The sequence below is a fragment of the Rhinopithecus bieti genome, unplaced genomic scaffold (genome assembly GCF_001698545.2).
Source record: "Rhinopithecus bieti isolate Rb0 unplaced genomic scaffold, ASM169854v2 scaffold_13247, whole genome shotgun sequence".
Lineage (NCBI taxonomy): Eukaryota > Metazoa > Chordata > Mammalia > Primates > Cercopithecidae > Rhinopithecus > Rhinopithecus bieti.
This window is the reverse complement of record NW_016807505.1, coordinates 3,492,019-3,504,187: the sequence shown is the minus strand read 5'-3', so window position 1 is coordinate 3,504,187 and position 12,169 is coordinate 3,492,019. Positions and strand designations below refer to the sequence as shown.

The window sequence follows — 12,169 nt, the reverse complement described above, 5'->3', positions numbered from 1 at the left end:
CCCCACCCCACCCCACCCCACCCCACCCCGCAGGACCTGAGGGCGGGCACGGCTGCAGGCAGGAAGAGCGCAGAGCTGTAGAGAGGGCCGGCAGCCGCCCACACGAAGGATTTGGGGTTGGGTGTGAGGACTGGAAGATTCCACCGACTCTGTACCATCTTTTTTTTTCCCCCTAAAAATAAGCCACAGCCATCTGTTTTTTCTTTCTAAAATTTGGTGACGACTTGGTCACTTCGGTGTGAGTCTTGCTTGGAAGGAGGGTCCTGGGCGCCATCGCGGGGAGGACCTGGAGGGGTGGGGTGGGGCTGTCGCGCCCTCCGCCCTGTGCCGCTGGCTTACGGCTTCCCCGTCCCGCTCCCCCAGCTGCAGGTGTCCCTACGGGCGGGAGCTCTGCCCAGGGTGGCCCTGCCCTAGGCAAGTCAAGCGCATGCGGCCCAACAAGGCAAAGCCAGGCTGAAGCTGTGGTGCCTGTGAGAGTGCAGCCACGGGCTGGGGTGAGGGGAGGGTCACCCCAGAGGACGGGCTGTGTGGTGGGGTGTGGGGTCACAACAGAGGACGGGCTGTGTGCCTGGGTGTTGGGATCCCCCAGAAGACAGGATGTGTGCTAGGGTGTTGGGGTCCCCTAGAGGTTGGGCTGTGTGCTAGGGTGTTGGGGTCCCCCAGAGGATGGGCTGTGTGGTAGGGGGTTAGGGTCCCCCAGGGGTTGGACTGTGTACCAGGGTGTTGCTGTCCCCTAGGGGACAGGCTGGGTGTTAGGGTGTTGGGGTCCCCCAGAAGACAGGCTGTGGGATTGGAGTGCTCCATCATTTTCGTGAAAGGCGATGACCAGGTGGGACCAGGAGGAGTTAGGATGTGTTTGGAAGAACTGGATGAGGAATGAGTGAGAAAGAGGGAGAGGTCTGGGTGAGCAGAGGCCTCTGTCTCCCATGGAAAAGGCAGGAAGTGGGGTGGAATGAGAGCACCTACTCAACCCCCCCACAACCACTAATCTATTCCTCATTTATATAATTTTGCCATTTCAAGAATGTTGTAGTTATGGAATCAGAGTAAATGCTTTTTTTCACTGAGGATTTTCACTCTGGATTCCTCTGTGTTGCTGTGTATGAATTGTCTGTTCCTTTTGATTGCAGCCTGGTCCTCCTGGGCATGCATGCAGCACAGCACATTCCCCTAGGGACAGACAGCTGAGTGGCTTCCAATTTTTGATATAGCTGCTATGAACATTCGAGTGCAGGGTTTTATGTGAATGAAAGTTTCGTTTCTCTGGGATTAGTGTCCAGGAGTGCAATTGTTGGCTGGTAGTTGCAATTTTAGTTTTTAAAAAACTGTCAAACTGCTTTCCAGAGTGGCTGTGCCATTTTGCATTCCCATCAGTGATGCAGGAGTGAGCCAGCCTCTCGAGTCCTTGGTAGCCAGTGGTATTGCCTCTCTTTTCTTTCTTTCTTTCTTTCTTTCTTTCTTTCTTTCTTTCTTTCTTTCTTTCTTTCTTTCTTTCTTTCTTTCTTTCTTTCTTTTCTTTCTTTCTTTTCCTTTCTTTTTCTTTCCTTCTTTCCTTCCTTCTTTCTTTCCTTCCTTCCCTTCCTCCCTCCCTCTCACTCCTCCTCCCTCTCTTTCTCTATTTATTTATTTATTGTATTTATGGTTTTTTTTTTTTTTTGAGACGGAGTCTTGCTCTGTCGCCCAGGCTGGGAGCCGCAGCTGGCCCGATCTCAGCCTCACTGCAAGCTCCGCCTCCCGGGTTTACCCCATTCTCCTGCCTCAGGCCTCCCCGAGTAGGCTGGGACTACAGGCGCCCGGGCTCGTCCTCGTCGCCAGGCTTGTTTTTTGTCTTTTTTAAGAGAGACGGGGATTTACCGTGTATACCCGGATGGTCGTAATCCACTGATCTCGTGATCCGCCCGTCTCGGCCTCCCAAAGTGCTGGGATTACAGGCTTGAGCCACCGCGCCCGGCCTATTTATTTATTTTTTTGAGACAGAGTTTTGCTCTTGTCTCCCAGGCTGGAGTGCAATGGCGTGATCTCGGCTCACTGCAATTTCTGCCTCCTGGGTTCAAGCGATTCTTCTGCCACAGTCTCCTGAGTAGCTGGGATTACAGGCACCTGCCACCACGCCTGGCTAATTTTTGTAGTTTTAGTAGAGACAGGGTTACGCCATGTTGGTCAGGCTGGTTTCAAACTTCTGACCTCAGGTGATCTGCCTGCCTCGGCCTCCCAAAGTGCTGGGATTACAGGCGTGAGCCACTGCGCCTGGCCTGTTTTCTATCTCAGCCTTTCTGATAGGTGTGCAGTGATAGCTCAGTTTTAATGTGCATTTCCCTAGTGGCTCACGATCTTGAACGTCTTCTCACGTGCTCAGTTGCCATGTCATGTGCATATCCTCCTTAGTGAAATCTTTGCCCATTATGCTTTTTTTTTTACTTTTGAAATTTGAAAATTGTTTAGGAGTGGTGAGAGGGAAGATTCTTGCCTTGTCTTCCTGAGAAGGCTTCAGGTTTCTCACCATTAGGCATCATGTTAGCTCCATGTCTTTTGTAGATGTTCTTTGATAGGTTTGAGGAAGTTCCTCTCTATTCCTAGTTTTCTTAGAGTTTTTGTTTTATCATGAATAGGTGTTGAATTTTGTTAAATGCTTTTCTGCATCAATTGATATGGTCATGTGATTTTTCTTCTTTAGCTTGTTAATATGGTAGATTACACTGATTGATATTTTTCACAGTTTTATTGAGATTATAATTAAATACCATATAATTCACTCATTTAAAGTATACAAATTCATACCTGTAATCCCAGGACTTTGGGAGGCTAAGGTGAGAGGATCATTTGAGCCCAGAAGTTTGAGACCAGCCTGGGCACCACAGCAAGACCCTGTCTCTACTGAAAATAAAAAATTAGCTGAGCGTGGTGGTGTGTGCCTGTGGTCCCAGCTACTTGGGAGCTGAAGTTGGAGGATCACTTGAGCCTGGGAGGACAAGACTACAGTGAGGCGTGATTGCACCACTGCACTCCAGCCTGGGCGACAGAGGGAGACCCTGTCTCAAAAAAATGTACAGTTTAATGGTTTTTTAAAATATATTCACTGAGTTGTGTGACCATCACCATGATCAATTTTAGAGCATTTTCATGAACCCAACTGAAACTCCACGCTATTAGCATTTGTTGTTCATTTCCCTCCAACCTTATCCCCTCCCCTAGCCATAGGCAGCAACTAATTTATTTTATTTTATTTCCCTATGGATTTACCTGTTCTGAAGATTTTATGTATACATGGAGTCAGGCGATATGTGGCCTTTTGTGACTAGCTTCTTTCACTGAGCATGTTTCCAAAGGTTATCCATGTTTTAGCATGTGTCAGACACCATTCATTTTTATTGTCAAATAATCCACTGGGTGTATATACCACATTTTATTTATTTATTTAGTAATGGACATTTGGGTTATTTGCACTTCCTTCTTTTCTTTCTCTCTCTCTCTCTCTCTCCTTCTTTCTGTCTTTCTTTCTCTTTTTTTGAGACAGAGTCTTGCTCTGTCACCCAGGCTGGAATGCAGTGGCACAATTTCGGCTCACTCCAACCTCCACCTCCTGGATTTAAATGATTCTCCTGCCTCAAACTCCCAAGTAGCTGGGATTACAGGTGCCCACCACCATGCCTGACTAATTTTTGTATTTTTCGTAGAAACGAGGTTTCACCATGTTGGCCAGGCTGGTCTTGAACTCCTGACCTCAAGTGATCCCCCATCTTGGTCTCCCAAAGTGCTGGGATTACAGGCATGAGCCACCGTGCAGGGCCGGGTTGTTTCCACTTTTAGGGTATTGTGAATAATGATCCTATTGTTATTGTACACATATTTGTGTGGACATACGTTTTCATTTCTCATGGGCATGTTCCTACACATGGAATTGCTAGGTCACATGGTAGCTCCATGTTCAACATTGATTGATTTTTTGAATACTGAACCAGGCTTGCATTCCTAGAACACACCCTACTTAGTTATGTGTGTAGTTCTTTTGATATATTACTGAATTCCCTTTGCTAATATTTTGTTAAAGATTTTTGCACCATATTCATGTGAGATATTGGCCTGTAATATTTTTTCTTTGTTCTGTATCTGATTTTGGTGTCAGGGTAATATTGTCTTCATAAAACTCACTGAAGGTGTACCTCATCTTCTGTTTCCTGGAAGAGATTGTATAGAATTGGTGTTAATTTAAATGTTTGGTGGAGTTCTCTAGTAAAACCATCTGACCCTAGCAATTTCTTTTGTAAAAATTCAAATTTAATTTACTTAATAGAAATTATAGAGCTATTCAGATTACCTGTTTTATATTGGATGAGTTGTAGTAATTTGTGCTTTTTGAGGACTCGGACTAAGTTTTCCAACTTACGTATGTAACGTTGTAAAATGGCAATCTAATATACCATTATTATTCTTTGATGTCTTCAGGGTCTGTAGTGGTATTTCCTGTTTCATTCCTGATATTAATAACTTTCATTCCCTGTTTTTTCTTTGCCAGTCTTGCTAGAGGATTGCTAATTCTGTTGATATTTTCAAAGAAGCCACTCTTGGTTTCGTTGATTTTTTTCTACTGTTTTTGTTGATTTGCTTTCTCTGTCATTGATTTTTAATCTCAGCTTCATTATTTCTCACTTCTGCTTGCTTTGGGTTTATTTTCCTCTTCTTTTTCGAGGTTCTTGAGATGAGAGCTTATATTATTTTTTGAGACTTGCTCTCCTTTTGATACTAGCATTTATGCTGTCAACTTCCTCCCATCCCTGGTTTCACTGTGTTCTGCCAATTGTGGTATGTTGTATTTTCACTTTCATTCAGTTCAGTATAATTCTGATTTCCCTTGAGACTTTCTTTTTGAATCCTGGATTATTTGGAAGTATGTTTAATTTCCAAGGGCGCAGATTTTCCTCCTCTCTTTCTGTTACTTATTTCTAATTTGATTGCATTGTGGCTACAGAGTACTCTGTATGATCTCAATTCTTTTCAGTTTGTTGAGGTTTGGTTCACGGTCCAAAGCATAGTCTATCTTGGTGTATGTTCTTCAGGTACTTTGTAAGAATATTCTGCTGTTGTTGGATGGAGTGTTCCACAAATAATTGATTTTATTCTGTTGGTTGTGGGTGTTGTTCAGTTCTTCTAGATCTGCACTGATTTTCTGTCTAGTTCTATTAATTGCCGAGAGACAAATGTTTACGTCTGTAACTATAAAACTATAATATAAATGTGTCTTTCTCCTTTTAGTTCTATCAGTTTTTGCATTAGATATTTTGCGGATCTGTTGTATTGTGCATATGTGTTTAGGATTTCTATGTTTTCTTGGTAAAGTGACCGTTTCATCACTACAAGATGCCTCTCTCGGTGCCTGGTAATTTTCTTTGCCTTGAAGTCTAGCATATGTTATGTGAATATAACCTCTCCTACTTTCTTTGGATTGATGCTTGAATGATACATCTTTTTCCATCCTTTTACTTGCACCCTACCTATATTGTTATTTAATTTTATTTTTCAACTTTTATTTTAGATTCGGGGATGCATGTGCAGGTTGTTACAAAAGCATGTTGTGTGACACCGAGGTTTGGTGTACCACTGAACCTGTCACCCAGGTAGTGAGCACAGTACCCAATAAGTAGTTTTTCAAGGCTTGATCTCCACCTGTTCCCTGCTCCAGTAGTCCCCAGGGTCTGTTGTTCCCATCTTTATGTCCATGTGAACCCATATACTGTTATTTTAGAAGTAAATTTCTTACAGACCTTGCATAGTTGAGTCATATTTTTAAATTCACTCTGCCAATCCATCTTTTAGTTGGTGTATTCAGACCATTTACATTCAATGCATTTTTCTGATATATTAGAGCTATGGGTAACTTGAACATTTTTTTAGAATTCCATTTTGATTTATCTATAATGTTTCTTGGTGTATCTCTTTTATAGCTTTTTAAAGTCATTGCTCTAGGTATTAAAGTATATATACACGTTACTTGTCACAGTCTACTGATGCCATCATTTTATCAGTTTGAGTAAAATCAAGAAAACTTACCTCCTTTTACATCCTTTACCTCTCTCACTTGTTATAGAATTATCTTGATGATTTCATCTGCATACATTGATAAACACATCAAAGAGTGTTATAATTTTTGCTTCAAACATTCAACAGAATTTAGGAAAATCAAGAGAGGGAAAATGTATTTACCTGTGTATAAATGTTATTCAATAGCGTGTTATCAACAGTTGATGACAGAATTACTTCTATTCTCTGAATGAAAACAGCACATGATGCATCTGTTAAGAATCTTGCTGGGACTGACCTTTTGTTTTTTTCCTTTGAGATGGAGTTTCACTTTTGTTGCCCAGGCTGGAATGCAATGGTACAGTCTTAACTCACTGCAGCCTCTGCCTCCTGGGTTCAAATGATTATCCTGCCTCAGCCTCCCAAGTAGCTAGGATTACAGGTGTCCTCCACCACGCCCGGCTAATTTTTGTATGTTTAGTAGGGGTGGGGTTTCACTATGTTGACTAGGCTGGTGACAAACTCCTGACCTCAGGTGATCCACCCATCTTGGCCTCCCAAAGTGCTGGGATTACAGGTGTGAGCCACCACACCCAGCCTGGACTTATTTTTATTTTATTTTATTTTATTTTATTATTATTTTTTGAGACAGGGTCTCACTCTGTCACCCAGGCTTGAGTGCAGTGGTGCAATCCTGATTCACGGAAGCCCCGACTTTCCTGGCTTAGTGGTTCTTCCACCTCAGCCTCCTGAGTAGCTGGGACTACAGGCACCACCATGCCTGGCTAAGTGTTTGTATTTTTAATAGAGATGGGATTTTGCTATGTTGCCCACGCTGGTCTCAAACTCCTGGGCTCAATGAATCTGCCTGCCTTGGCTTCCCAGAGTGCTGGGATTACAGGCGTGAACCACCACTCCTGTCCTTACTTATATTCTTTTACCTTCCTGATGTTCTAAAATGAATTCTTTCATTTTCCCTTTCTGTTTGGAGAACTTCATTTCGTCATTCTTTTAGGGTAGGTCTGCTGGCAATAAATTTTTAGTTTTCTTTAATCTAAAAACATCTTGATTTCTCTTTCACTGGATATAGGCTTCTGGCTTGACTGTTCCTTCCTCTCATTACATGAAAAATGTTATGCCACTTTCTTCTGGCCACCATGGTTCCTGTCATCTGAAATTGGTTTTTTCCGTGTAGGGACATTTTAATTTCTCTCTTTAGGACGTTTTTCTTTGCTTTTAGTTTTTAAAATTTTGCCTTCTATATGTGTTGGTGTGGATTTCTTTGGGGTTATCTTGTTTGGGGTTTGCTTAGCTTCTCAAATCTGTAGGTTGATGTCTTTTGCCACATTTAGGAAATTTTCAGCCATGACATCTTCAAATACTTTTTAAGCTACATACTCTTCATCATCTTCTTCTGGCATTTGGATTACATGAAAGTTAGATCTTGTGTTACGGTCCCACAGGTCTCTGAGGCTGATAAACTGTTTTAGACTATATTTTCTCTATTGTTCAGATTGAGTAATTTCTGTTGTTCTGTCTTCCACTTACTGATTCTTTTCTCTGTTCCCTCCATTTTACTGTTGAGTTCATTTTTGCATTTTAAATTTTGCTATTGTGTTTTTCAGTTTCATTTGGCTCTTATTTGCTGAGACTTTCTGTGTTTCATTTGTTTCAAATGTGTTTGTTATTGCTTGTTGAACCATTTTTATTTTGGCTGATTTAAAAATATTTTTTTCAGGCCAGGCGCGGTGGGTCAAGCCTGTAATCCCAGCACTTTGGGAGGCCGAGACGGGCGGATCACGAGGTCAGGAGATCGACACCATCCTGGCTAACACGGTGAAACCCCGTCTCTACTAAAAATACAAAAAACTAGCCGGGCGAGGTGGCGGGCGCCTGTAGTCCCAGCTACTCGGGAGGCTGAGGCAGGAGAACGGCGTAAACCCGGGAGGCGGAGCTTGCAGTGAGCTGAGATCCGGCCACTGCACTCCAGCCCTGGCGACAGAGTGAGACTCTGCCTCAAAAAAAAAAATAAATAAATAAAAAAAAATAAAAAAATAAAATAAAATATTTTTTTCAGATAATTCTAACATCTCCATCATCTTGGTGTCATCGTCTATTTTCTTTCAAGTTGAGATTTTCCTGGTTATCACTATGATAGGTGGTTTTGAGTGAAACCTGCATATTTTGAGTATTACGTTACAAGACTCTAATCACCACTTAAACCTTCTGTTTAGTTGGCTTCCTTTGACACTGCTCCAGCAGAAGGGCCTGACGTTGCTGCCCGATAGGGTTAGAAGTTCAGGTTCCCCAAGATGGGGAAGGATTCCCCCTTATTGCTGGGTGGGTGTGGGACCTCTGCCTCTTACTAGGCCTCTGCTGATATCACCCTGGCTGCGTGGAATGGGACATCTCATTACTGCTCATTACTGACCTCTAGTGACACCGCTGGGGGGTGGCCTCATTACTGCTGAGCAGAAGTGAATGCCCTGACACCCCATTTGGCCTCCTCTGACACCATGTCAGCAAGGAAGGAGAGGGGTCCCTTTTACTTCAGGGCAGGGATGAAGTCCAGGCTCCTCACATGGTGGTCCCCACTTAAGCCATTGGGAGAGGAATGTGTAGGGAGGAGGTGGAACTCCCTAGCACCCAGCAACTAATGAATGTCCAAACTCCCTACTCAACCTTTTACGAAGCATCCCGGTGAGGACTGGGGGCCAGGCACAGTGTAATATCCTTTGGAGGATGCCCACTCAGCCTTCGCTCTCCTGAGTGGATATGGGTCTACAGTATTAGGCTGCAGTAGAACAGATATTGTCTAAAAGCTTTCTGTCTTGCTAGGCTACCTATTTCCTGGTCCTTTGGCTGGGGGCAGGCTTCTCTTGGGGCTTTTTGTTCTAAACGTCAGGTTTTTAGTTGTACTTAGCAGGAAGAACAGGGAAAAGTAGGTCTTCTCTGTCTTTCTGAAAACACCAGTCCTGAGCTGTGTATTTTTAGTGTTGGCAGATAGGACAGTATGTTTGCATGCCAGTTTGTGAGGTTCAGGATGGGGAGGGATGCAACAGTGCAGTCTGGCCGAGGGTGGGAGCAGGTGGGCTCCACTGTACCTGGCAGGGCTGTAGATAAGTATGTCCTTGAGAGGCTGGGCTTTTGTTCTCATTGCTTCTAGTTTTGCCAGCATGGCTATTCTGGGATGTTTTGCTCTTGGAGACATTCCTCACTGTCGCCCTACTGTGTTCTGAATCCCAGTGTCTGACTCCAGCTTGGGCTCTGGCTTGGGTTAAGCCAATAGGAGACTCTTCTGGGCGATTAGGGGATTAGGGAAGGGAGGATGCCCCGTTCTTCTTTGGGGTATCTCTTCTGGGGCTCCAGCTCCTTCTAGAAGTGCTCAGAGTAGCTTCTATTTCCTTCTTGGACCTTGGCTGATTCGGTCAGTAAAGGGAGCAAGAGGCAGAGGCAGCAGCTGGGAGTGAAAGGGGGATGGGTGTGTGAGGTTTAAGCAGGGAGTGAAGGACAGCAGGTGCGTATACTGCCTGGGGAGGTGTGGTGGGATTGCTGGGCAGTACTGGGGCCCACCTGGGGTTCCTCATATGATGTCATCTGCAGGCATAAGCAGCAAGGAAGGTTTTCTACAGCCATGTTCAGCGGCTGAGAAGGGTTGGGATTTGGCCATGGGTGGCAGACTCCAGGGGCCCATGGTCCCCACCTCCTGGTGTTCACACCCTGGTTTAGTCCTCTCCCTTTGAGTGTGGGCAGGCAGGACCCAGGACTGACCTCCAGCTGACAGAATACAGCAAAGTGGTGGATGTCCCCCGACACGTAATAGCCTATAAAACTCTGCCTCACTGCTGCTCACTCTCCAGATGCTCCTTGCTGCCTGAGAAGGCAAGCAGACGTACTGGAGGAGCCCACATGGTGAGGATGCAGGAGCCTGTTGGGGTGAAGGGGGCCTCTGAGGGGGCCTCCTGTAACAAAACACCATAAACTTCTTGCTGGCCCACAGCCAGCAAGAAGCTGCGTCCCTGAGTCCTGCAGCCACCAGGATGTGGATCCTGGCTGCACTGAGTGACCTTGGCAGCAGATTCTTCCCCATTGAGCTTCCAGATGAAATCACAGCCCAGTGGCCCCTTGAGATCCCAAGCAGACAACCCAGTTGAGCCACCCTGGCCTTGACCCACAGAAACTCTGAGGTTATACACGTGCGCTTTTATACCTGTGTACTTTGTGGTGATTTGTTTTGCAGTAATAAAAAACTCGTTTATCAGGTAAGTTTGAGAGAATGATTTGGGGCAAGTAAGAGGAGGGTGTTTGCTGGACCACAGAGGTTCCACCGGGAAAGAGGGGAGTGAGGCCTTGGAGAAGGGACATGGCCTGAAAGAGAGTGGACATTTGTTGTACTAAGGGTGGGTGGTATGTTCCTGTGTGAGTCCATTCATGCTGCTGTAACAAAACACCATAAACTGATGACTTATGCCACAAACATCATTTCTCACAGTTTGGGAGGCTGTGAAGTCTCAGGTCACAGCACCAGCAGATTCAGTGTCTGGGGAGGGCCCACCTTCTCCCCGTGTCCCCACACGGTGGAGAGAGGAGCCGAGGTCTCCCACGACTCTCAGAAGGGTCTGGAGAGCTCTACCCTCAGGGCCTCCCCAAATCCCGATCACTCCCTGACACCCCACCTCTGAATACCATCCCATTAGAGGGGAGGGTTTCAGGCTCTGAGTTTGTTGGAGGGCACATACACAGTCAGTTTGTGACAATTCCAATGGCATGTTCTTCTAAAGAAGCTGGGTGTTTTAGGAGGGGCAGTGGCATCCTGGAATTGTCAATGGAGAGCAGGAGGACCCCCTCTGAAGTCTCAGCAGGACCAGCTCCATAATTTGTGGGGCCCTTTGTTCAAAAACCAGGGAAAATGCCATTAATGGTACTAAAATATAAAGTTTTCCCCTTTCGTCCATTCTCTCTCTCTCTTGGCTTGTCATGGTGCTTTTAAATTGGTATTTAGGCCGGGCGCGGTGGCTCAAGCCTGTAATCCCAGCACTTTGGCCGAAACGGTGGATCAGCTGAAGGTCAGAGATCGGAAGCCTATCCTGGCTAACACGCGAAACCGAGGTCCGTCTCTCTAAAAAAGTACAAAAACTACCCGGGAGAGTTGCGGGTGCCCTGTATCCCAGCTTACTTGGAGGCTGAGGCAGGAGAATGGCGTAAAACCCGGAGGCGGAGCCTTGCAAGATGATTGAGATCCGGCCACCTGCAACTCCACCCATGAGTCTGGCGCAGAGCAAGACTGTCCGTGCAAAAAAAAAAAAAAAAAAAAAAAAAAAAAAATAAATTGGTATTTAATGTCATTATTCTAAATAAAAAATTTAAATTTTAAATTGTTACTTTTACTAGTCATCTTTATATCGTGCCACATCAGTTTTAAATGCAAATACTGAAACATGTAGCTCGTGTGTGGAATTTGTGGAATCAGACTTTTTGGTAGCTGGTGTGTACATTTGTACTTTGTTCTTACCAGGCAGTGGAACCATTGTATAAAACAAATGCAACTGCTTTATCTCACTTTTATGATACAAGAACATTCTGCCGACAGGGCCTCCCTTCGGCTCACTGGTTTCTGAGTGATCACTCTCAGCATAAGTGGTTGGATAAAGCAGGGAAATACCAACGGTGAGAAGGATATATGGACTTCCTTGGTCGTTCAGGTTTCTTCGAATGTCATGTCTTTCTGTATTTGAAGTCAGTTCTGGCTCCACCAGGAAGTGTGCGTCTGGGGCTGTCAGTGCCCTGTCTTACTCAGTGGTAGACATGACACGCCTTGTACTTGCTTTGAGTCTCAGCAAACTCCTGTCATCCTGGGTCCACTGGAATTCTGTGCTCCTAGGGCATTGTGAAGGTGATTAGGACTGGCGATGCACTATTGTGCTAACTCCAACCCCAGCACGTGCCTCTGCATCTCAGTGCCAGAAATCCAACTCAGCCAAAGTGCACACTGAGTCCTGGCTTCAGGGCAACCCTGGACAGCAAACCAAGCGGCTGCAAGGCCAAAGGTCATTTCTGGTGCTGTAGGATGCTGGAAAAGGTAAAAAATAAAATGGTAAGTGGTTTGAAATATAAGTCCCAAAGTAGGACAGCATAACCTTACAAGTATGGGAAT

General features: G+C 45.0%; 1 protein-coding gene across 3 annotated transcripts in view; it reads left to right on the top strand.

Moving 5' to 3' along the window:
• The window catches only part of OCA2 (OCA2 melanosomal transmembrane protein), a 357,547-nt gene that overhangs the window by 5,394 nt on the left and 339,984 nt on the right, over positions 1-12,169 (top strand). The gene's annotated exons all lie outside the window — the stretch shown is intronic.